This window comes from Apis florea, unplaced genomic scaffold (genome assembly GCF_048593485.1).
Source record: "Apis florea isolate Af1SG1 unplaced genomic scaffold, ASM4859348v1 contig_3747_pilon, whole genome shotgun sequence".
NCBI classification, from domain to species: Eukaryota; Metazoa; Arthropoda; class Insecta; order Hymenoptera; family Apidae; genus Apis; species Apis florea.
The window spans coordinates 390,328-409,817 of NW_028256832.1; the positions used below are offsets into that span (position 1 = coordinate 390,328).

At 42.1% G+C, this 19,490-nt stretch overlaps 1 long non-coding RNA gene across 8 annotated transcripts in view; it reads left to right on the plus strand.

The window, feature by feature from the left end:
- Positions 1-19,490, plus strand: part of LOC147656498 (uncharacterized) — a 127,936-nt gene that overhangs the window by 15,495 nt on the left and 92,951 nt on the right. For 7 of the 8 annotated variants that reach the window (XR_015294330.1, XR_015294336.1, XR_015294333.1 and 4 more), the window contains one exon: positions 18,315-18,506. This is a non-coding gene — a long non-coding RNA (uncharacterized LOC147656498). Of the gene's footprint in view, positions 1-9,022; positions 9,399-18,314; positions 18,507-19,490 lie in introns of all 8 variants that reach the window. The other variant, XR_015294332.1, reaches the window with a different exon arrangement.

A 19,490-nucleotide genomic window follows, 5' to 3' on the forward strand; every position in this document is an offset into this window, starting at 1 on the left:
GAATTTAATTGTGGTCAACTCGAGTTATTAGAATTTCATCGTCGAAAATTGTTGAGAAAATTGTTAAGAATATTCGATTCGGGATATCGTTCTCGAATTGAGGGAGGGTGGCACGCGCGAATGCCGTGATTTGCGATTTACTTACTACAACGAGAAGGAAAATGTAAAATCAGGATTTTCGACAGATGGCCGGGATCTCAGACCTCGGGCCGTGAATACGCGGATAGCGAAGGGAACGGCAGACCTCACGATTTTACGCCCCCGGGCGGACCGCCGATGGAAAAGTTGCGCTCTGAGTGCTTGGTCTTTTTTGCTCTGAGACATTCGTGCCAGCTCGAAAATTTTCGAAACATTTCCATCGACGACGTTTTGTCCACCGCGCGCGCGCTTGTTAACGGAACATCCTAAACGAAATCGATCGCTTTTACGACGCTTACGCTCCCATTACACACGGGATATTACTCTCCCACGAAAGATGGATCGGCATTTTTCTAGAAAATCTTTCCACCGGTGACTCACTTAATTCCGTTGGTGTTCGAATGGACGAAATAAATAATTTTTAACAACAAGAGGATCTCGCGGATCATCGCGTGAAAATTTGTGACAAATCGTTTGTATTTTGGCAAGTAGCCATTTTCCAATTTAGCTTTTTTGCATTTGTTTCCATTATAAGAGAAATGATTCGTGTCTCTGTTAAATAATTTAGATATTTTTAAGTATCCAAAAACTTGGATACTATTCACAAATTCATCAGATGGGATTGGCCAGAGATTTGAATTAATCGTGGCGTAAAGGGATTCGTCAATTACCGGGAAAATTTTACAGATCCGAGCGAGTACAAAAGACGGGGATTCGCCCTCTTCGCCGTATTTATCTGAAATTATTAAAAGAAAAGCATTTTCCTTACGCTCCCGCAGTTTAAAACTTCTCCTTTTCAAACCCCTCACGCTCCATCCCCCCTCGTGCTCGCGGACGAAATAAAAAGCTCGCCGAGAAGGAGAGATACTGGTTATCCAAGCTTTCAAAGAAGAATTTTTTCGCGATTCAAACGACCGGTGGAACGATGTTTTTATACTTTTAATTGGTAGAAATCGGATCTACAGTGCGCAATTTATAGTGGAGAATTTATAAATCGTTTGAACGAGATCCAAGAGCCATAAAAGACTCGAAGATGGCGAATAATCAAAGAATTCATGTCGAAAACAATCTTTTAATCATCGATTCTATTTCTAACTTTACAATTTCGATAAATCGTATCGAATATTTCCTCTGAAACGTAATTGCGGATAACATAGTACAGCCTAGTCTACGATAGAGTAAAGAAAATTTATCGAAGTGATATTTTTACAAGGAAAATTGACAAGGGTTGTTTTCTTTTTTTTTTCTTTGATACGCCTTATCGAGCTTGAAACATTGTTAACCACGGTGGACGATGGAAAATGAATTATTATTATAATACATTACAACGCAGTTCCAGCATTTAAGTTCCTAGTCCACCCTAGTAAATCGTGACGCGTGGTTGCGCGAAACTGGTTCAAAACAGAGTCGGTAATATATCCAACGATACCGGATATTCCCCGTCGGATTTATGCGCGCCTTACGTTACGTATTTTTGCAGAAAACACGCTAACCGAATATTATCGAAGAAGTCGGGACTATAAACAATGAAAATGTCGTGAATTATCATTTTAATAAAACGTTTTCACGGTTGATGCCTCGTCGCAATTTGTTCCTGGTAGCGTGTTATTACTTTCTTCCGTAGATGCAAATTGTTTCCAGTTATTTGAGTAGGTAGCGTTTGATTTATATTTTCTCTTCTCTCCAGATTTCGTTTTATATCGATTTACTACTAAATCCTGAACCATTTACGAAGGCACTTTATCATTAAAATTGGAGTGATTCTCACGATCAAGGGTGGAGGGGGTAGGTGAGGTCAAATCACGGGCGAAATTAACGCGATCCGAAGATGCATGGTGGCGAATCGAACCGTGCATTTCAATTGCAATCGAATATAACCGCTACATTGATATTATCCCGCGTATCGCCTTGGGCTGTGTAGAAAACTAAATTCATGGTTTTGGGCGGGAATCGAGTAAGAAGCGGAAAGTAGCGCCATCGGCTATTCGCGCTTTATAATATCAGAGAAATCGTTAAACTAATACAAATCATCGACATGCTATTCGTCACAAATATTTCTCTAAATTATTAACCAATTCTCTTCATTATTCTTGTCCTTCGTTAATCGGAAACATTTTCTAATTTATCATCTTCTCTCGTGTTTCATCGTGCAATCGTTTCTCTCTTATGAAAAATGAATCACGAAGGGGTTAATTTTTACACGACATATCAAACTATAAAAGAGAAAAAACAGAAAACAAAAAGACAAAAAATTACCATTAAAAAAATCGAGAGAGAACAACGATAGAAATCGAAGTTTCTTTTATAAAATCTTTCAAAATACATACGTCATAACGAAGGATTATTCTTATATATCGGAATAATCTACTCGATAACAAGCTTTAATCTTTCATTAATGAGACATCTAAGCTTAACTAGGCGATTCTTTTTCTCTTCAATGAGTAAGCGCTGCCAGAGAATCGCTTGTCCTTAACTGCGTATCACGCCGGTAGCCCTAAGTTCTAACTATACAAGATGCACGTAGAACGAACGAGAGGCATAAACAATGCAAGTATCTAGCGGCGAAGGGGTTTGAGCACTTGGCACGTAGGGCTCCCTGCAAACCAACGTCCAATTACCAGCTGGGCGCGTATCTTCATGGGGGGTCCTACACGCAATTGTTGTATTTCGCCATTGTTCCGCAGCGTGATTGAGCCCATTGTTTTTCCTTCTTGTAATTATCAGAAAAAAAAAAAAAAGACTCGAAAGGATCGTGGCGTGGAAGTTCAAGTGGCACGAACCACAAATCGAAAATTCGAAGGGGCAAGGCAACATCGAGATGCGTAATTCGAGTATGATTGTTGTCATCTTTTCAATTTATCGTCTTAAGACTCGATTGTCTATGATACGATCGTTATTCTTTAGATGTTTTAGTTGTTTTTAATGCGAAGTAGACAATGATATTCGTTAAAGAATACTAAGAATCATTGTAACAATTTTTTCTTTATGTTTCAATAAATTTACAAATAAATATGTTAAATATTAATATCAGAATAATCAGATTAACATAAGATAAATAACAACAATTTTATTCAACGATTCTCTGCGATATCCATTATTGCTTCGTGCATTATCGAAAAATATCGGTGACACAAACTTTTTTACGAGTTCTGTTATTAAAATGTGATCCAACTCGAGTACTTTGCGCGCGAGGGAATACGATTTCCGGCCGTGATTTCGATCGATCGGCGGGGGAGGGCAGGGCTTTCGGGCGATGTACGATGTTGAAATTTCTGAAAATACGGCGAACGTCAAACAAAACGCGAGCCTTCCCGTCCCGTGCTAGCCTGTCGTGCTTCAAAGCCCTGACGTTTTCATATTTCAATATTTAAAACTGAAGTCGAACTGCATCCGGCCAATCGGGCGTTCGTCAGGTCGGTGGACGAATCCCCGTGGTATTGGAAACGGCAAAAAACTAGCGATGATTAAGAAGTGGTTGATGGCATTGGCGAGGACACGACTTTTTTTTTAATGTCACGTGACAGAAGCAAGCAATCCAATGATGCGATGCTGCGACAGAACAGTAATGTATTTGTCTCAATTAATCATTTAGAGTCGAATTTTATGTTTCTACGAATAAATCGCATCGACTCAATCGTAAATATTCGAACGATCTCTCTTCAGCTTCCTCCTTCCAAAAAAGAAAGGAAAAATTATACTTCTCTTAATCAGCCGCGAACTGCTTACAAAAATTTTCTTTTTAAACAAAGACGCGTGATAAAATACGTCGATAAAAATGTGATAAATAATTACCGGTTTTACAGGCACGCGAGACTTTCCCGTTGACTTTCTAATTACAATTTTTCCAACGTTTGCGGACACCGTTGGAGAAAGAAATAGGTCGTTGACGATCCGTTCTCAACGCGTTGGTGCGTAATCGAAATTTTTGCGGTGTGACACTCACCGTATCACGTTTCCCTTTCGCCCGGGGCGCAATAGTGTATTATACGTCCACGTAGAATAAAGATCCTTTGACAAAATTCTCCCCGGGGACTCGCTTTAGGGACGGCTATATGGCCACCAGGAAATGACTGAACTGCGTTAGGATATTAGGTTATGTTAAAGGCGTTTCCCCGTAAGAAACTCGGATGATTCTCGTCGGTGTGGCTTCTGCTGTTCTTCCGCTTTGTAACACATCCCGCGAGTCGATAAATTCGACGTGTCGTATCGTCTAAAATTCTTCGAAAAAAAAAGAACAAGAAGAGAAGGAAACATCCCGAAACAATATCCACGATCTATACTTAACAAAAGTAGATCCGTAGTTTCATCTATAAAAGTTTCATCTATTAGAACAGTGGAGTGAAAACAAACGAGATATTCGGGGGAGGGGGAGGGGAGGGCGCGAGTTCGAAAATAATTAATTAACCCGTAACGGCGCGATGCCTGTTAATTAGCAACGGGGCAAAAAGCGGCGCATGGAAGAGGCCACGGTTAATTTCTCGTTAAACGTACATATACATACACGTGTACATATACACACATACACATATACATATATATATATATATATTTCGGATCCCCCCCGCGTGCCAACTACGAATCGCTTACCCGAGATCCTCTCCTCCTTTCCTTCTCTTTTTCCTCTCCTCTTCCTTCTTCTTTTTTTCCTCTCCTCTCCTTTTTCCCTTTCTTCTTGCACGAACAAAGCTCCAAGCGATTTATACGCGAGCAACGGGGGAAAAGCGAGAAATATATATAATAATAAAGCCACGGGAATAACCGGAACGTCAGTTCCACGGAGACCGGTCGTTGGCTGTAACCGATGAAGACATAAACCCATGTCCACGCGTAATTTAGAGTTCTTAACTCCCAGTAGGTGGTTGCCCACCACCCGGGGCTCGAGACACCTTATCGCGCCCACGGCTACGGGCCCATCTCTCTCTCTCTCTCTCCCTCCCCTTCCCTCCCCATCCTCCGTGGATGATCTCCTTTTTCCTCTTCCACTTTCGCGCCTGCTGCCGCTTCCTCCCCATCTGAAATACCTGGCGCATACAACGGTTGGTACGACGGTTGTTTTACAAGCTGCCGTGCGTAGCGATCGGATTGGCGCACATCGGTGCACAACCGCGTCGAGCGCACCCTCTCGAGCAAGGGGGGGAGGGGGGAAGAAAAAGAGGAGAAAGAGAAGAGGGTTTCGTGATAGGACAACGTTTGCACCGTCGCGACGGGTCAGAACAGCCGCAGCGAGAGGCGGCCGGGGCCCTCCGATTCACGTCGACATCCGACCTGACACGTACACACCGAGCCATTACTTTCAATTTATGTTCCTCCTGATCCTTAAATCGGCAAACTTTCGGGGACCGCCCGCGGGGCGCTCGAGCGCCGCTAAAATATATATGTCTTGCGTTTAAGTATACGGAGAGAGAGAGAGAGAGAGAGAGTGAGGAGGAGGAGGAGGAGGGATGCGCGAGCGCGGATCAGCACACGCACAGGTAACACGGGTCCTCGGATGGGAAGAGGAGAAATATGTTTTCGGGGAAGGTGGAAAAGGAGGACGAAGATCGACTCTGGATGAAAGGTGGAGGAGAGGAGGAAGAATGAGGGGCGACTGGAATGAGGGAAGAGGATTTAACTCGTGCGTATACAGGGTGTCGGGAACGAACGAGTAAAGAAAAAAAGAATTTTTTTCGTTTCACTTCCCGATCGAAAGGTTTTCGATTATTGAATCGAATTTGATTATTAATCGAATTGATTGGAATAGATATAGAAAAGTGAAATACAACAATTTTATATTCGACTTTTAATTTTCGATCGAAGAGAAACGGTCGAGTTATCCGACAAACTATTTCAAGTTTGATTTTCTTCAATACGAAGTGTTTTTAGGTTAATTCTTGTAATTTAGAATGATATCCTCTGCTTGTGCCACTTGTCCTGAAGCACCTTGTATACGTCCACGTGCGCGTGATCGCGGCTTGATCGCGTTGGGCGAGCCCCGTCATAATTTTTCTTTCGGCTCGTAACTCTTCCTTTCGTGCGATCTGGTTGGCTGTAACGATGTCACGTCGACTACGACAACCGATAAACAAAGTATCGGTTGGAGTAAGTCAGTGATTGGAAGTTTGCACGCAACGCGTGGTTATCTTAGCTTAACTTCTTCGTGGAGATAATTTCGAGTATCGTGTGAGAAGTATCGAGAACTATTTTCTTGAAAATTGTTCGGATATGAGTTTTCTTCAGATAACTTTAGAAAAAGAGCATCTCTTATGGCGCTTCCTTATCTTCTTGATATAGAGAATACTTTTTTATCTTTGAATGATAGATAAAGAGATACGAGGGAAGAGTACGGATACGTATTGAAAAGTTAGATGTTATTTTATATATATACTTTATTTAACACGACGAACAAAATGTTTAAAATTAAGTAGCACGTTTTTTAAACGAAAGAAACGAGAGCGTTACTTTTATACTCGCATACAAATTTTTGTGATTCTATGGTAGCAAAAATAAAAGTTGAATCAGACCAAAGTTTTCTCTACAAATTCGTCAAATTATACGAGCGTACTAACGAACCGCGAACTGTTTGCTCCTATAATATTTGGACAATCGCATGATGTTTTTAAGACTACGATTTAAGAGCGAGACCCGGCTTGTTGGCGGTGATCGAAAATATCCAGCCTGGGGCGGTGATTACTCATGAATTTTCATTTATTCACTCGACATTGACGGAAATTCAATACGTTAACTACTTTCCACGGGTTCCTATACGAAATAAAGCGGGCTGAACAATTATCGCGTTAAATAACTATCGAGGCTGTTGATTTTATTCATTTTTTTCCAATTTTCTCCCTATTTTCCCCTCCCTTCCCCCCCATTTTTCATTCCCGCATTTTTCGCGTTAGACCGTTTCGAAATAATTCGTCAGCCGATCGTTAATAGACGAATCATCTACGATGATTCGTATCGAGTCAATGATTGGAAACAGTTTGGCAACAAATTCGAGGAAAATATGTATACGCAAATGTGTATAAATAATGCAACAAAATAAACGAGCACGTGATGTGATTCCGTGCATACGTACATTATTTTCTATTTTCCGTCACTTTGCTTTAAACATCAAAAATATTGAATCGCGATTGAACGCGTAATTCTGGCCGCGCAATTGTATCGATGATATTTGATCGTTGAATAAAACTCGTATTTGAAACAAATTTAATTACAGCGCGCGCGCGTTTGTCATACATTTATTTACTCTCCCGTTGAAATAATATTGTATTTTATTCCCGCACGGTTTCACTCTTATTCCGTATACCAAAAAAAAAAAAAAAAAAAAAAAGAAAAAAAAATGCAAATAACATCGATTGCAGAAAATTATCAAACTTTCTCAGGGTTACACGTTCAACGACATACATATATTTAAATTTCAAAAATTATTTAGAATATCAACTATCCTTGTAAACGTGCATTCCTTTGCATTCGTTTGATCCACATTGAATAACATTTTCTACGCATTTGTATCACGTGTAGAGATTATCACATTTTCATGTTCGAAGAAAAAATGTATACCCATTAATAAACATCGATATCGAATACCTTTATCTCACCGTGCGAACAACGATAATCGTTCGATTAACAATAAAATTGAACGCATTCTCCCTTTCACCGATTACAACACCGTGCCGCCGAGGATTTGGAGGAAAAAGCGTAGGACGCGCGCGCGCGTTTAACCGGCCACTAAAAGTTTAATTGGGCCGCGTCGGGCGCGTCGTCGGCCAAGTGGTGCGAAGGGCGGAAAACCTTGGGGAGGAGGAGTTGGCAGAGACGGCAGCATCCCTTTCTTCGCAGGAAGGCCTGACGGAAAAAAGGGAGGGAGCAAGTTCTCGAGAAATGTCTCCAACAACATCGTATCCGTTGTGGACGCGTGGCTCTGCTCCCCCTCCCCTTCCTCGTGTGAAAAGGAAGAAGAAGGAACCAGCCGGGGGGAGGGGGAAGGGGAAGGGGAGGGTACGTAGGTAACGCGGGGAGAGAACGGGACGGGGGGAGGAAGGAAGAGATAGAGAATTGTCTCCGACAATGCGATCCCTTCCAACCTGGTGGGATCGAAGTGAGTTTTGAAAATGTATGCGCACACGGCCAGATTCACAAGGAGGGCTGTAAACCCCGCCTTAGGCCAAGCTCGGGAGGGTCCCTTATATTCCGCACTAAATTTCACCCTATACCGCCGGCAGACGACGCCGTCCCCCTCGCCCCGCCCGCGCTCCTTCCCTCCACACCGCCGCCGACCATGTGTGTACGAGTTTCGTGCCAAAGCAGTGACCCACGAACCAACATATTGGCGTTGTTTGAAGAACGAGAATTGCTCGGCGCTCGGTTGGGGTTCCCCGGTGCGCGACAGGAGCGGAACGATCGATCGGGTAGCCGCGCGATCCGTGCCCCGTGCTCTCGGCTGTAAATACCGGCAGGCCTCCTTTTGATCGTCACGTAGCCGCGTAATGACGGGTGCATTCTTCTCCTCCTCCTCCTCCTCCTCCTCCTCTTCCCCGTCTGGCGGGGATATCCATCCCCGACGATCGAATCGAGATGAATCGTGCTCGACGAGGGAGGACGATTTCCTTTCTTAAGCTTCTTCGTTCGAAAAGATTTTGGGGAAGAGGAATGCGCGAGAGGATCGATGTTGTTGGGAACTGTGGAAGGAAATGAACGCGCTGTTTAATATTTATCGGTGGAGAGAAGTTTTTCTTTCGTTTCGAGAGGGAGAGATGATAAGTTTATCATCTCGTTGACCCTCGTCCATAAAGGTTTGCGTAAAAGGCGATCGATCAAACGCACTTTCTCCATTCGAAAAGTCTCACGCGAGCCTCCTCCCCGCCAAGCCATCCCCCCTTTCCGATCTTTGAATTTCTTCCAGGTCTAACCTCGAATTTATCCCGTCGGGATTCCATGATAATTGAGGTCTAATGCCCGACGCGAGGAGGCATATTTGTTCTCTCCACTTAAAATCAAGCCTCCACGCATTCCCATATTACGCGGTTTCGTGCCGCTGCTGCCGGCCCAGCTCCGGAATGCCGTAGCGTGCGCGCCGCCCACGCTGCATCTCGCACGCACGCACACGCCGAGCCGATGATACGTCCCGCGCGCCGCGATGCTCGTAACGCGCTGTGCACGAAGCAAATCACGACGAAGAAAACGAAGAAGACGAAGGGAAAGAAGAAGAGGAGGAGGAGGAGGAGGGCTACGTGTGCGGGTCCAGGACGGGACGGGTGCGCGTTAAGCGAGGACGAGCGGTGAGTTCACGCATACACGCGCTCCACGGTTCGCGCACAGATTAAACTCACGCACAGGCCGGCCCCGGGGGCGGCGTGCCAGCCAACTAATGAGAGAGGCGAGCGACCGAGCGCGATGATAAAGTCTCTTCAGAGTTCTCCGTACCAGGACCCCGAATCTTTTCTCTTCTTCTCCGCCGACTTTTCCCCCTCCTTTGCTGAAGCTGAATCTACTGCTAGCGCCTCGGCTACCTCTTCCACGTACGTGCACAAGTGTCTGGTGTAAGTGCGTGTATGATCGAAGGGGGAAGTAAAAATGATCGAACGTTATCGATGAATTTCGCAGTGAATTACGGCTTCACGGTTAATCGCAACGGAAGCGAAGTGAACAAGGATAGAGGATATTAACAGCTGCTCAAGGCGGTCTCGCCGCGGAAAAATCGTTTCCTTCTTCACGGGCGGTTATGCTGATGCTTGGAACACGCTTGGAACGTGAACGATTCGTATTTTCGTATTTTCCTTCCAGCTCGCCTCTTTTTTGCGCGCACCTCGAACGAATCCGGACAAGCTTTTTTAGCATGCACGCTATTCCCGTGAGGAATTCCGAAGGGGAAGGAGAATATCGTGTTCGCGCCGTGGGTGGATGCCCAATAATTGGGCGAACCAGTGTTTTATCACGAGTTAAGAGGCGCTCAACATCGGCCTACCACCGATCTTTCGGGATTCGGACGCGGGAGGACGCTTTCGAATGCCACTCGATCACGCCACGCCACAGGCCACGGACGATTCTTGGATGGCCGAACGGTCCGATTCTGCTTTATCGACGAGCGGAATTGACGCGCGCTTGTTAGAATCGGCCGAATAATGGTGCAAATATGGTGTATACGTCGATTCACGGCCCTTGTTTTTTCCACGCGAGGACCACGGGGCGGAGAGACGTGTATCGGGACGTGTGCCGTTTTCAAACGCTACCGGATCACGCCACGCTGCGGGCGATTCGCCACGGCCACGGGAACGGACGGAACGTCGCTCATAGCGGAACGAGAGAAGGCTTGGCATACTGTTATTAGAATGGCCGTATAAGTACCTGTATTCCTAGGATGCATACGTCTTTCCGTGTTTCGCCTGGCAAAGATGAACGCTAATTTCGGGACGCGGTTCCATTGCCGCGGAGGATGCGGCGAGAAACTTATGGTTATTGGAGAGGGGGATTATTATTCGAAGCGATTTCCTCGGGGGTGGAACGATTCGAGCGGGATCTTGTATTATTTAGATGTCAGCTTTTCCTGCCTCGGAGGTTATGGAGAAGATCGTGAAGAAATCGATGGAAAAATTAATCGTGAGCGATCGATTGATTAGCATCGAAATGTTAAAATAGAATCAGAAAAGGAAAAAAGAAGATAGAATTTTCGCAGCGACGAAAATAAATCCGCGATAATATCGTGCTCGATATTCCGCTCGCGCGGAAGACTCTCGAACCCTCTTACAAAAATATCAAGCTTCAAAGGGCGGTAAACCCTGTTCGGATTCAAAGTAGTAAGAAATCACATTTCAAAAGAACCGGAGGAGTCCAGACGTTAGGTAAGCCAACAATTTGCATGCTATTACCGTGAGGCGTTTGTGCTTCGTGGCGGGGCGTTTTATCGCGGCAACCGGGACTTGTTTATTGTAATTACGAAAGTTCGACTTCCAGTCTCTCTCTCTCTCTCTCTCTACCTCAAAGTCTACCGTCTCGAACTCGAACGCGTAATTGCCCGGAAAAAAGTTCAGGATATTCGATAAAATAAATTAGTATTGCTTAAACGTGTTTATCACGTTCTCGTTATATACTGTATTAATTTTCGATCAATCAAATAAAAAAATGTCAAGAGAAATCATGGTTGGTATAAATTTTCTTAATTTATCACGTGGATAAGTTGCATAAGTTACGTTAACAAGTTTAGCCTTGTTCGATTCGTGAACGTGTTCATTCGATAGAACTTCGAATTCATATGAATACAAAAATTTGACGAAACTGAAAGTAAAGCTTGATATATAGCTTGATAAAAATATGCTTCGTAGGAAAACAACAGTGTGTAAATAATTTCCTTTCTTTTTTTTTTTTTTTCTTTTTTTTTGTAGTCACTGTAGTTATTTTAAAAGAGTTTCAATCAATATTAAAGAAAGGAGGAAGAAAAAAAAAAGAGTTCACAAAAAAGGATCGATGTAACAATGCGATGCAACGAGTACACAGAACCATTTCGTGGGCGTAATCCTCGAAGAAGCGTGGGGTAGAGAATCCGTATTCGCGGTGGAAAACGTTTGAAAGGACGAAATTTGCCACGCGCTTAAGTCAACAAGCTCTTCACCGCCCGCGGTTGAAAAAAAGAAGAAAAAAAAGGAAGAAAGAAAAAGGAGAAGAAGAAGGGGAGGTTATTCAGTGGGCTTTCAAGATGCACGAATGTTTTCAGAAAAATCAGCTCCAGATACGCACATTTTTACGGTCCTGACGGTGGTAGCACCTGACAGCCTCGAGCTGTTCGTGAAAGGATATATACCGAGGACGCGTCGCGTTTGCGGTCCTCGTGATCAATAGGGATCAGTATCGATTTCGTAGGATCTGTTTATGGCAGCGGGCGGATCATCCGGGATCTATTGATTCTGTCGTACCATCGATCGTTTTCCGTCCTCGTATAAAGATGCTTACGTGAGGAAAAAAAGAAAAATTGTTATTGGGAGGAGAACTCGGATAGAAAAAGGGGAATCATGTCAGGTTGAGTTTGTTACGCGTGTAATACCGTGTGTGAAATTGTTGCTGCGTTAAAAAGTAAAAAATTATTACACTTTTTAGATTCATTTAACGAAATTTTTTAAATTTCCGTTTATACGAAAGATATTATTATTTATTGCTTGTAAAACTTTTCGAATCAACCATCTGATTCGATTTGAATATTCAAGAGGATTTTAATTTAAAGTTTCACTCTTTTTTTTTTTATTGGAAATATTAAAATTGATATTTATTTGTTGGAAACGAATATTGTGGAATAATCAAGTTTGTACGCGTTTCGCGTATGCCTATTAGAATTTACCGGAGTTATAGATACATCATTCAACTTGCTGTGACGCGGAAACCACTTAGACGCGGCCAAAGTTAGGTCATCGCTTCGGATTATTAGGTAATTAGGGTAAGATGGTCTCCGTGACCATCCCGATGATGGAGAGGGGCCACGGTATATGGCAGACTACCTACCGATAGATAAACACATGGGCAGATTACACAGCGCTCTCGGCTCTTGCATGGATATATGCAATTTAACTAGTAATTTCCAACTTACACCGGTTTAACTTTGGGAGTAATGATGTGGTAGTTAAATTGCATCACACGAGCGAGTTATGGCGTTATAATGTGATGTGCTCTGGAACAAAGTGGATTATAGTGGATTTCTTAGCGAATAACTTCCCGGTTACCTTGCGAAGCTTCGTTACAGGAAAGATTCTGTCTTTGATCGTACGTACGTCGTTCAACGAGGCAAGTAAATTTCTTAATGACACCTCGCCGTCGAACCTCGACCGAGGAAAATTTAATTGGAAAAGAAAATTTCGTTAACATAGAAATGTGTCGTCGTACACATTTCATTTTCAATTTGTTTCATTTTAATTTCGCCTCTTTCATCAATCTTCTACCAAAACAAGATACGTGAACATCTTTATCTTTCAAGATAATTTCCACTTCCAAAGCCTCTATCAGCATTTTCTTTTCTGTCTTCCATTGCTATATATGCGATAAATAAAACTTTCCCCCTGAATCATCCGATTTCTAAGATTCGAGGAAAAATAAGAACGAAATAGCCTAAATGGTATATCATACGATATTGGACGTTAATCCATGCTCTCGAGCGTGGAAGAGGCCAGGCAACAGGCGACTACGGATAGGTAGATATATCGAGGCAGCGACGAGAAGTCTAATTCCCCTCCATCGAACACCCTCCAAGCGTGTTGCTCCGATGTCCGCACGATGCAGCATCGTCCGCAAGATAAGCGCGAGATATCGAACATCTAGGGAGCTGTAGATCGAATTCAGTGACGAAAAATCATTCGATTTGACCCCGTCGACCCGACGAGTTGCTTACGAGTTTCGAGTTCAATCGGTTGGTCTCGTTAATTGCGCAACGCCCGACCCGCTGTTCGTCGATCTTGCATTTCTCGCTTCTTTATCCGCGGGCTATTCACGAACCACCGTGAATACCCCGGAGGATCGCATCAGGTTGTTCCTGGCCGCTAATACAACACCGGCGCTTCCTTCTTCTCGATCGAGTCACGATTTAACATAGGCGTGGTGCGCCTCTCTTACAAGAAGATGGACGGTTTGACCTCTCCCGCGAGTCTAGCGTTCGATCAGGGAAACTGGAGGCACGTTGTGACGGTATACACCTCTTGCCTCTTCGTGAAAGTAATCACTTTCCTTACGGAATCTAGGAAAAATATAGAAACACGGTGAATAATGGCCCGATAGATCTTTCTGTGGTTCCGGTTTTATTATCGATCCCAATGATTATTTCTTCTATTCGCGATTACTCTTCCCGGATATTTAATAACACACGTTATTACCCTCTCTATTGACGACTTCGAATCGTAACTAGAGCATAAAGATACGAGAATAAAGAATATCGTTCGAGAAACGGCGAGATATCGAATTCTATTCCGTGAGAAGAGAGAGAGACTTTTATCCAGAGTAGATCCATCGAATTGAAGATTCATGGCATTGCATGAAGAAAAGAGTAGGAGGTATAGAAGGAATGCTCGGCAAAAAGACAGGAAGTAGAGACATCGGTGAAAAGACACGTAAAGACGGTGTGAAAACCTGCCGAAATCTCCAGAGGGAAAAACAGAAGTCTCGACGTGTCTTGGAAGTCTTTTCTTCACTCCACCTCTGAACGTTTCTCCTCCTTTTGCGCTCTCCTCTTGATCTTCCTCTCGTTCTGGAAACCTAGGGGGTGAAAGTGGCGGGTGGGATGGGCGGCAGAGGTAGCGACAGAGCAGGGCTGTACGAAGAAAAGGGGCTGTAGTCCTAGTTCGCTGGGAGCAGGGTGGTGGGGTGGTACGTGGTCGGGCGTATACGTACAGTAGTAGCGTAGTAGTCGCTCGTCAGGAGGGGTGATTGCGGAGAAGGAAGGGGCATTGATCGGTCATGCGCAGACGATGCTAAGCATTCGTCGTCCTTTTCGTGTTACGCGGCACAAATGTATTGGCGTCATACAGTTATCCAGTTCGTCCTAGGATTAGGGATGAAGAGGGTGTGGTGAGCGGAATCCAACCCTCTGTCCTCGTCGCGCGCACGCACACACGTTCACGCATCGTTTACGCGATAACTATATCGAGAGATGCACGTCGATCGCGTATTCGATCTTCTTTTCGATTCTTCGATCTCTTTCGCCCTCTTATTCTCTTTTTATCTTATCTCATTTTGATAAATTTTTTTCCGAGCAGTTGAAATATTTCTTTTATCATTATTTTATAATTGTATTATTTCGTATAAATATATATATATATATATATATATATATATATATATATATATATATATATATATATCGCGATACTATATCGATATCGATAAACGTTGGATAAAGGGAAAAATTTTGGAAAGCGATATGAGCTGAGGAGAGACGATATATGGCGATCGGTTGACGAAGCGCGACGCGTTAAACGAAGCGCGCTCATATAGGTTATATCACGCAGTCATGTAGGTTAGGTTAGGCTATCCCCGCCGGCAGGCGCGTATAGCAGGGAGGCCGCGCAGGGTCCGTCATGTGACTGGAGGCGGAGGCACCACACCCCCGTGGGGTGCAACGAGAAGGGGAAGGTCGGTGGTGGACGCGCCGCAGGTGCGGGCGGGCGGGCTGACGAAGCGAAAGGGAGGATGAGGAGGTAGGGAGCGTGGTTTACGAAGGGTGGCTGTCGAGAGGAGTTGGGGGGCGCCGCGGCGCCTCTCTTGCCTCGAGCGCAGTGCGACGTCGCGACGCGCCACGTGCGGTGGCAACACACACCGGGGGAGGTACAACGTACAAAAGTCACTTTCTTCCTTCCCATCGTGTATCGTCGCGCTCAACGCCGTTTTCATCCTCGTCCACACGCGTCTTTATCGTGCTACACCGGTCCACTTCTTGATATTCCGAAAATTTCGTGTCCTATTACCGCAGGGTTCTGCTATCGTAGTGTTCACCGATTATATAAGGGGGCCATCGTTCTAAGTAGTCGCGGTGAGGGTGTGAGAGCGACTGAGAAAGAGAGACAAAGAGAGTGAGATAAAGGGAGAGAGAAAGAGAAAGAAAGAAAGAGAGAGAGAGAGAGAGAGAGGGAGCGAGAAAGAAGGGGGAGGGAGAACGGAAAGAAGGAACGAGAAAGAGAGGAAAGGAGAGAGGCACGAGTCGAAGGACGGAGCAATATCGCACAAGAAAAGGCGAAAGGTATGGAGAGGGGAGGCGAGTAAAAGAGAGGGCAAGAAGGGGATCGAGAAGTCGATGAGAAAGAGAGGAAGACGCGGGTTGCATTTCGAATTAGCCTTTGCTAATCTAGCCGAGTATTAGGTTACCGGGCCTTGGATCGTGTTTGTGAATAAGCGTGCGCGAGTGTGTATTCGAAAATAAAAGGACAACCGAGTCGACGATATTTCGTGTTTTCGACAAAGTCGACCCAGAGAATGTTTATTATTCGCGAGGAGGTCGAAAGCTTTGGAAACGCGACAATATCTTAACGACGCACATTACGTTCGGTGTCGCGTCGCGCCGCGCACGCTTGCCTTGCGTTTCGCGAGTCGTCGACACGATGGATCCTTGCGAGGCCACTGACACGAGTGAAAAGAAGATGCGTTTGTAATTTTTCTGTCGTGTTTATGCGTTCTCAAACGTGAGTCGAACGACGTATCAATCGGCGAGAACATCGCGAGTGCTTTTTCGAACGATCGTCCTCGTGACGTGTGACGTTGCACCATTTTCGCGCTCAAAAAAACGAACGGACTGCTTGTGACTCTGTGATTTTGAATTTTTTGTCATCTGAGACTGATTTCGGTGTGATTTGGACGTGAATAATCGATCATTCGTCTTGAAAAACTTGTGGTAAGTACGTTTTCCGTTTTCTCTTTTAATTTTACGTTGTTTCGTTCTTTCGATACGTGACGAATGACATTTAGGTTATCTTGCATCGTGTACAGGTTACGTGAACGCGTTTCGTATTCAATTAAAAAGAATTAAATGTTATATTTATCTAATTAATCCTAATGTATCATAATTTTAAGAAATTTTAAATCAATTTTACTTGTATTTGTTCCTTTTTTCTCAAAATGTCTGTAATTTTAAGTCGATAATAAGGATATTCATCTATGTAATTTTTACTTCGTTGTTTACTAAATGTCAGATTTATCGTTTCCTTTATTTTTTACGATGCTTGGATATCTACACGTTTAAAAAGTGAAATTTACATAATTCATACTTTCTAATGCTGATCGTATCTAATTATAATCGTAATATCTACACAATAAGTATGCATTGTTGGACTATTGCCGATCGAAAGCATGAAGTAATATGATAATTAGATTGAAATTATAAATCTGAAATATCTCGATGTAAAATAGGATAATAAATAATTCAAAGTGATGGAAATATGTATTCGTTGAGCGTGATGACTAATCAGAAAATCACCGTGTACCGGAATGGCTCGGGTTATCTTTTCGTTTTGTGAAAGTGTTTACAATTAAAAGGCAGTTGTGCTACCTCGGGGAGTTGTATTTAACTTTGCTTAACTAAGTTCTCGATCCGTTGACGGAACGCCCGGGGGATTTGAAACGTCGACAGTGTAATTCACATTTTTTTCGCTGACTTTCGGTTCCGTCTATTTCTTCGTAATTCTCTTGGTTATTCAATTTCTTTTATGATATTATTATTTTCGTTTATTTTTTTTTTCCGTTCATATTATTTTCAATTTTTCGTTTATCTTTCATCAAATTCGTGTCAAGGATTTTGGAATATTCGTTTTGTTTGACGTCTTTTAAAATTCGGGTATCAAATATGGTCGTGTAAGTAGAGATTAGGTTAGGTTAGATTTTGATCTTGTATCGCTATATAGGAATAAATGCATCATTATTAATACATTCGAAATATATTGTTACAAATAGTCGTTGCGTTGATTCCATTTCATTTTGTTTCGAAAATTGTTGAACAGTTGTATGAAAAAATACTTTTGCATAAATATTAAATTTTTTCGGCTAAAATTAGCAACATTTCCATTGGTTTTTTCCCATGGTGAATTTTATTTCGGTGCGTTAGATTTATCTGAAAATTGGATGCTTTGAATCGTGGTATGCACATTAATATTTGCTTATTTATTTCTGTATAAACGAAATTACTTTTATTGTCCCTTGTAATATAGCGTATTAATAATGAATGAGTACAGAAATGAAAGCTGTGGAAATAATATAAAATTGCGTAATAGAGGAAATATGAAACAGAAAATAAACGAATTATAAAAATAAGAATTATTTGATAAATGAAAAGTTTAGATTTATATAAGCAATTAGTAATATAATAAGTATTAAGAATAGGATAATATGCGATAAATTATTTGAAAATTCATCATCAAGCGCACAGTATAAGAATGTAATGATTTAATTAGTATAATATTTTAATTATAAAATTAAATTTAATAAAATGATGTAAAAGGAATATCAGATTATTCGTCGATAATTTTTAATAATTAATTTATTTTTAATAATATTTATATTATACAATATAAAAGATTAGAAAATATTATTGCGTAAAATATTTTATATACCATCTAGTAATATTTTAAATTATACAATTCCTACATATATTATAATTTTTTACAACTATTATAATTAGTAAATTTATAGAAATATGTAACAAAAAATATACTTTTTTTCTTATAAATTATTTTTTACTCCAGAACACATTGCACGTTGTCGAAGCCACCGACGGAAGATGCCGCCGACCGATCGTCTTGGGACGTGAGTGAAAATTTCCATATCGACAAAGTGCCGATCAGCCACGGGTTTTAAGGGTCCACAACATTTTTACAATCACGGAGGACAGTAACAACAATATGTCGTACCTCGCTCTGGACTCCAACGCCTGGCAGGTAAGTGTTAAATTCAGTTTTTCACTTACATTTTCATGGAAACATCAATTCTGAACAAAAATAACGGAACATCTATGTCATATATGTAAAGCTAGATTAGATAGAATAATTTTTTAACAATTTGATCGTATAAAATAACTTGGAAAAGTCTTCTTATATATTCTATAAAAAGATTATTTTTATTAAAATAAAATCTTACAAAGATTAAAGTTAGTTTTATAGGCACCAAAAAAGTTAAGATTCTTTTTTAATAAAAATAATCTTTTTAGCGAAGAGGTGCAATATATTTTTTTCGTTAATTCTATCGAGAGTTAACGGAGTATTTTTCATCGGAGATTATTTTTATTCACTACTTAGCAATCGTTCCATTAAATGTTCTACTGGCACAGTCCCTATTAATTATCTTTCCACAATAGGGAATAACTCGAACGATTCAATTAATTCGGCTCTATCGACATGTGTTAACCCGTGCAAAAGTCAAGGGAAATGCTCGGCGAACTGTTGCGCACAAAAGTTGGTTCGAATGATATGTAAATGCAATTACATCGTGTAAATACTGTAGTTGTACGGCGAACAGAGGTAACACGGCGAAGCTGTGCCGTTTAATTCGCGGAAAGTGCAATAATTTAGATGGTAAATATTTGTTGACGAATAGATTGCTTTTATGGGCGTCGAGTTGTGCACTCGATGAATTCACGTTGTTCATTTTGCCACGCGCGTTAGGAATCATTGGCGTGTTGAAAATAGTAGTATAAAATGTCTAGAACATGGACGCAAGTAATATTCAATATAGCGGAATTGAGATCGAATGTTAAATAGCTCTGATAAGAAAGTTGAACGAGGTCTGTGTGCTATTGTTGCGCGATACAATTTGATGGAACTTGTAATACACGTAATTTCCTCAAACAATGTGGCTACAAACGATAGATAAGTTACTCGATGAACTTCAATACAGTTTAGCCTTAGATTTGTTCGCGAAGTTTT